Source organism: Pterocles gutturalis, unplaced genomic scaffold, assembly GCF_000699245.1.
Source record: "Pterocles gutturalis isolate BGI_N339 unplaced genomic scaffold, ASM69924v1 scaffold31466, whole genome shotgun sequence".
NCBI lineage: Eukaryota > Metazoa > Chordata > Aves > Pterocliformes > Pteroclidae > Pterocles > Pterocles gutturalis.
This window is the reverse complement of record NW_010098837.1, coordinates 21,925-29,043: the sequence shown is the minus strand read 5'-3', so window position 1 is coordinate 29,043 and position 7,119 is coordinate 21,925.

Sequence of the window (7,119 nt, the reverse complement as noted above, 5' to 3'; positions counted from 1 at the left end):
AAATTAGGGCAGACGCACAAGCCTGCTCTTGCGTTTCCCAGCGGCAGAGACGTCTGGGCTTCCCTTAGTGCTCTTTTATTCCCTGCTGATTTCTGCGCTTGCTGGGGTGTTTGTCCCCCCGGCCTCCTGCGAGCTCTGGAAGGGGATTGCTCTGGCTGTAGGGGTTTGGGCTTCTCCTTCCCATGCCATCAGCTGTCCCTATTCCCGTAACAAGGGCTGTCCCTATTCCTGTAACAAGGGCTTTCCCCGTTCCCGTTCCAAGGGCTGTTCCTGCGCAGCCTTGCCTCTCCCCGGGAGCTGGTGCTGGCAGCCTCCTCTGAGCAGGAGGAGAGGAGCGGGGACCACCAGCCCTGAGGGTCCCATCCCCCACAGCCCCCACCTTCGTCCATCCCCTGCCCCTCTGCTGCCCCAGACACAGCACTGCCTTATAAATGAGCATTTAGTGATGGCAGGAAACAAGCTGGAAACCATGCAATAAGGGGGTTGGGATAAAGGGAGATGCTGTTTCCCTGAGCCAGCTGATCCTGCAGATACCTTCATCCCACAGCAAACACAGGCAAGAGGCTGGCAGCGTTGGGAGCAGGGGCAGCAAGCCTGCCCAGCCCGCTGGGCTTGGGCCCCTTCAGTCCCTGCCCGGCTGTGGTGACACAGCTAGAAATTTCAAGCCAAGCCTATAAATTGCTGATGAATTGTCACTATTGCTATTTTGCAGGTGGAAGCGCACCAGCAGTTTGAGGCTTTCAGCCAGCACCCGGCTCCCATTGCAGCCCTGCCTCCCGCTGCCTCTGCGCTGGCGGGGGGTGAGGGCAAAGGCAATTACAGCTGGAGATTAACAGGCTGTGGGCTGAGGGGAAGAGGATCGCCCGTCTCTGGAAGGATGCTGTCTCATGGGCTCCCTGCAGGAGGTTTTGGCAGTGCTGGGGGTGGTGAGAGGGACTCTGCTGGCAGAAGGTCTTCAGGTCTCGAGGCTCTGAAGGATGCCAGGGAGCTCGCTGGCTTCCTCCATCCCACCTCTGCCCCCCCTCCTGCAGACACCATCCCTGGGTGGGCAGGACACCTTGGTCCAAGGAGGACGACTTGGGGCTGATGGAGCACCAGCATCAGTGACCCACCCCACAAGATGCTTGGAGCATTGAGGAGTGGGGTGCTGTGCCGCCCCAGAGCTGGGGGCAGGGGCTCTGGGGGCCCAGGCTGGCACGGGACCCCCTCACTTCCCCCAGGTGCCCTGGGCAGGGGGTCAGCCCTGACACATTCAGAGCTGGTGCCTCGCTGCTGGCCCCAGGAGGGCTGCAGAGCCACAGCAGGGGAGCAGGGCTGTGTGATGGCTCCTCAACCTCCTGACAGATATTCCTGCACTGCTGTATGGAGGATCACCACTGTCCTCATGCCAGAGCCCAGATTTTGCAACACCAGGTATGGATTTTTCCCTTCTGTACAGCTGGCCTGGCTGCTTGTCACCGTATTTTTGTAGTTTTGAGGTTTTTTTTACCAGGAGTCTTTGAGCAAGTGGCAGAGGAGCAGCGAGGGATGCAGGGACCGATCCAAGAGGAGAAGCCAGGGAGGCAGGGGACATCTGAGGGTGAGAGCTCACCGGCTGAGCCTGGCTGGCTGGGAGAGGCACGGGCGGCACTTGCTCCTGCAAAATGCACCCAGCATCCCCCGCTTCATCGCCTCCTTCCACCAACATCGTCATGCTGAGGGCACCCCTCACTCTCTCATTGATTTACAGAGTTCAGGGCTTGCCTTTCAGGTAGATTCAGGTATCAAGAGAAGACATATCTACCTTCTTTCCAAAGGCTTAGAGCAGTGGAAGAAGCATTTGCATCCCAAGAAGATAGCCGCAGGTGAACAGCCGGTGCTGGGATGCAGCGTGGCATCTGGGCAGGAGCCCTGTTTGCCTGGGCTCTGGAAGGAGCCTCCTGATGACATTTTGAGAAAAACATTTTTCTATTTTTAGTGGCCACAGTGCACAGAGCCAGGGAGTCAGTACGTGAGTCCTCAGCGCTGGTCCAGCCCCGTGCTGCAGACCGGGGCTGATGTGCAAAGCAGTCGTGCATCTCTGCAGATGCTCGCAGCAGCAGCAGGCTGCCCTGGGCTCATTAACGGGATTGAGTCACAGGAGCTCCTGAAGCAGAAAGGTATTTGGGCAACAGCCCGCTGCCTGCTTTCGGTCTCCGCTTGGTCAGGCTCCAGTTGTGTTAGGACCAGGGTGTTTCTCTGACTTGTGCCTTGAAGGTCCAAACCTCTCCTTTGCCTGTCTGTGCAAGAACACGACGCAGCGATCTGCGATGCCATGCTGCTTTTGCCCATCTCTCCCTGATTAATGTGAAACTCAGCTTCATGAATCATTCATGAAGCTTTATTTAGTATAATGATTTCTGACATCCAGTGCCTGGGAATAGCATTTTGGGACAGACCATTTGTGACCAGCGAACTCCAGAAATAATGAGCTGACGCTTATCCCATCTGAACCGGGAACATGCAGAAGGGGAGGGAGAGGGGCGAAGCAGCCGTGCCTCCGTCAGAGGGAATCCTCCAGGTTGCTCTCTAATTAGCTAAATGTGTAAAAGCTAAATACTGACTTGGTTTTGCAGTTCCCTGTATCTTGCAATCACATTGCATGTTATTAACCTACATAGTTGCCGGGGAAAGGAGCATCTGTGTGCGCCTTGGCACAGGCAGGGCTGGAGGCAGGAATTCCCCCGTGTGATGCTGCTGGCACTAACGGGGAGCCTGTGCCGGGACACAAAGGAGCTGGGAAATGGCTTCTCCTCTGCAGCTGGAGCTGGGGAGTGTCAGGAGCTCACCTGGGCTGCCCCATGGCATAAACAGCCCACCCTCCTCCCCCCCAGTGCTTTGCCATGGAGAGGCAGTGGTGTCAGCTGGGAGGGACCCTCTGCAGGTGAGGAGCCCCATTGGGGAGGGGGTGTGCAAGTGCCCTGGTGCCTGTGCTGGTGGCTTTGTGGGTGCTTTTGCTGCAAGAGTCCTCAAGTGCTCTGTCAGCCTTGCCAAAGCTGTTATTTCAGTAACATCTCAGCTGTTGGCTGAACGCAGGCAGCAGTCTGTCTGAGGGGCTGTGGGTCTGGCCCTGGAGCTGAGGGTGTGGAGAGGAGCCCAGCAAGCTCCCTGCTCCACCGCCCAGCCTCCTGCAGCGCTTTGGCACATGCTTTCATGCAGCGTGGCTTACTGTAGGGGTGTTTCTGTCTCTTGTGCCCTTTCTCTGCGTGGGGACATGGGACTGCTGCCATACTGGGATCTCCCCCAGCTATGGGGGGGTGCTGCCAGTGCCTTCCCCCCCACCCCCCTCCTTTCCTTTTGGTTCCCTGGCTCAGGGAGGCCCTGCCAGCACCTGCCTGGTGTCCAGGGTGTGCACCATGGTGCAGCTGCAGCAGGGAGCAGCCTAGGGAGGATTTCTGGGGTGATGGAGCCAAGCAGCTCCATGGAGTGAGGCACAGCTCTGCTGTCACAGGGTATGGAAAGCCGGTTCTGTACCAGATGGAAAGACCTTGTCACAAGCGGCTTGCAAGGCTTGGCAGTGCTTTAGGCAGGAGACAAATGGCAGTGGGTGGCTCTGGCATCCCTGGGAGCACAGCCCCTGTCAGACCCCACTGCTCTGGGCTCCCCACTGCTCTGGGCTCCCCACCACACAAGGGGCTGGGTGTGGAGCACAGCTGGGGTGATGTGCCAGAGCCAGGCAGAGGGACAGCTTCCACCCCAGCTGTCTCAAAGGCTTCCTGGTGGCAGCTACAGCCTCCCTCTGCCACACCAGCCCAGGACCCCCGCTCACCCTCCCACGTTCCCCCTCACTGTGTTTTGAAGGGTGGGAGGGCACTGGGAAGGGTTACTGGTGCATCCTGGCCAAGCAAGCCAAGGCATGTTCATGGCAAGACTCTAGAGCAAGAAAAAGGCATCCCTGTGTGTTCAGAAAGAAAATGCTGGAGGGCATCAGCTGCTGTGAGACAGCTCTGACCCTGACCCCTCTCTCCCTGTGGCTGGAGGGTGCTTGGCCCAGGTGAGGAGCTGAGTTTGTATAAATCATCCCACAGGAGAAAGCACAGAGTGAAGTCATACATCTGCTGACCTTCAGCAGTGTGAGGAAGGCTTATTTTTCTGAGCAGGTGTATATATTTCTTTATGGTGGTGACCAGAACAGTCTGACTCCTCTTCCCACCTGGAATACTGCTCCTTCTCTGCAGAGGAGACGAGGGCTCTTGGCCAGGTGGACCTGCTCAGCCCTGGGGTATTTTCTCCTCTGGATCTGATGCGATTGCTGAATCCTGCTGGGACTACAGCTTCCCACTCCTGGGCCAGGCTAGTTAAATAACCCTCCCTTTTCAAAGGCTCTCAGAGCTGTAGTAATTCCTATCAGGCTGGTTTGAATCATCTCTTGAAAAGGTCTCGCATCACTCTTGAGCACCAAACTGTTCTGTATGCAGACCCTGATCACCCGGTTTCCTGAGACAGAGCATAAAATATGTAGGGAGAAGGCTCCAAGAAAATATTAAAAAGTTGTTTGGGTGTGCAAGGGGCATGGTGTGCGTGAAACCTTACTGCTCTATCCTCTGCCCTGTCTGTCTCGGAGTGGACCAAAGTGCTTCACACAGAAATGCACAGAGGCTGCCTCCGTGATGCTGATGGCTCTTGGGGAGCATCTCTGTATCCTATCCTCTGGGATGTCAGGGGGTGTTCAATGTTTCCTTGTCACACTTCCAAGAGCAACTGGCCCAAAACCCCCTGTCTGGAGGGAAAATGGATGTAGCCAGACCTGCTGCGTGCAAAAGGAGCTGATCAGCTCCTGGCCCTGCAGTGCCGCTGCTGTGACATGCCGCGATGGCCACTTGCTAACCCAGCACTGGGCCCTTGGCTGCAGCCGTTGCCCGTGTTCCCAGCAGCAGACCTGGTGGTCATCCCAGGAGAAGGTCCCCAGTAGTGAGTCCTGAGCTGTGGCCAGCCCCCAGCCAGAGAAAATGAACCTCTCATCTCCAGGCAGCTCTAGCCTTGGGGAAACATGACGTGGGCAGAACCATCTCCTCTCTGGCACAGGACCTGCTGCTTTTCCTGCTGTCTCCCTGGCACATACCAGCATGCAGAGGGGAATTCCCCTCCTCCCTAGACACCCAGATCCAAAGGATTTTCAGTCAAAGCCTGCTGACGGGAATTTACCACAGTCTGTGATCCTGCCCTGAGTGTGTGTGGGTGCATTGTCCAGCTCCTCCCAGGTGGGTGCTGGGGGGTATGGGTGGGTCTAATCCGTGGTGATGGGAGCTCCCCAGTACAGCCATGGTGCTGAGCAGTGTGTTGCTGGAGGTGCTGTGCATGGTGGTAGGGACCTGTTTCCCGGGGAGAGGAGAGCAGAGGATTTAGGGCAGCTGCAGGTGGATATACAGGGCTGGTGCATTGCCCCAGGGGTTTCTAACTCTCCTAAACAGAAAGCAGCAGGAGCAAGGCACACCAGATGTCCCCATAGCATCCTCTGGCCCCAAAGCCACCTCCTCCTGCCTGCCTGGGCCAGCAGCTGGGTGACAGTGGTGACACAGGCAAAGCTAGCTCTGTCTTGGGGCAGGAGGTGGGACCTCTCCATGCCGTGGCGTGGAGATCTGGAGGCTCCAGGCAGTGGTTTTTGGGAGGGTGAACCCCCCCTGGGTTGCTGCCTTGCCCTGGTCTCCATGGAGGAGCCACTGCCCTGGGCAGGGCAGCTGTGGGGCTGTGCAGGGCTGTGAGCACTGCCAGTGAGAGGCACCCCATGCCTGGAGCTCTGTGTTTAATCAAACCAATTAGCAATTTAATCTTGTTAACAAACCAAGATAATTGCAGCATTATCAAATTAGCCAGCTGTATGGAAATGCCTGCTAAATAGCTGATAATAGCTGGTCCTGCTGGAGGAGGGAGGGCTGTGATCTGTGACTAATGACTGGTGGGAGGTGTAATCAGGCTTCTCTGCCCTGGGCCACCACAGCAGCCTCGGTGCCAGGATGGCTGGGGGGCTCTGGGGCTCTGCCCCGTCACGCTGTGACTTGTGTGGCACAGTGCATCCTGCTTGTAGGGGTGGGTTGGTTTAAGGGTGGCAGAGAGACACCCCCCCTGAGTAGGATGGTGCACTAGTGGGAAGCGATGTCTCATTTTACACTGGATTTGGCAGATGAGCTTGTTCTGCCTGTCCCCACTGGGTCACCTGCCGTTTCCAGCCCCCCAGGCACTGCGTGAGCTCTGCAGTTACCTTCTGGAGCTGAGCAGAGCAGAGGTGGCCTTTCACCACAGGACTTCCGAGTCTTTGGCTCCCTCCCTCCAGTTCCTCTGTGGGGGATGACCACGATCAGACACTGTCCCCAGCCTTGGCTGGGGAGCTCCCAGTGCCTGCCTGGGGCCAGGGGAGATGTTGATCCGTAGCCAGAGGTTTCATCCTGCTGTATCTGTGGGTGGTTTTAGTATCTGGCTAGTTCCTGCTGCTCTCCAGATCACCTTGCTCATGCCCGGCGGGGGGGTCATTAGCTCAGCCCTTACACAGCAGCTCGGGCACCAGGCACCCATCAGGCTGGGATGAAAGCAGCAGTGGGTGCATGTGCTAGGATGGGCCTGGAGAGAGGCTGGAGGAGGTGGGGGAAGGAGTTGCACATCACCAGCATCCCTGGGACAAGCTCTTTTTATTTGTTAAAACAGCAGCGGGGAAGTGGAGGGAGAGAATGAGCAGGCAGCACATAGCACTGTGGGGCAGCTGGAGGTGGGGGTTCCTGGAGCTGGGGTGGTCTCTGAGCATGGGCTGGTGGCTGTACCCAACCTCCCAGGCAGCACATAGCACTGTGGGGCAGCTGGCAGTGGGTGTTCCTGGAGCTGGGGTGGTGTCTGAGCATGGGCTGGTGGCTGTCCCCATCCTCCCGGGAGCTGGTGTTGGGCAGGACAAGCCTTGGCAGAGGCAGGTGCCAGAGGTGGCACAGGGATGCTGAGAAGTTCCTTGGTGTGTCTTGGGTGCAGGAGCTCACACTGGGGAGGGAGAGAGAAAGCAATGGGTTGGGTGTGGTGCTCGCAGTGACCCCAGCCCACGTGTACGGCCATCAGTCACACCCCCAGCCTGGCAGCGCAGGCAGCTGGACACAGTGCCTTGCCCAGAGCCACTGTCACCGC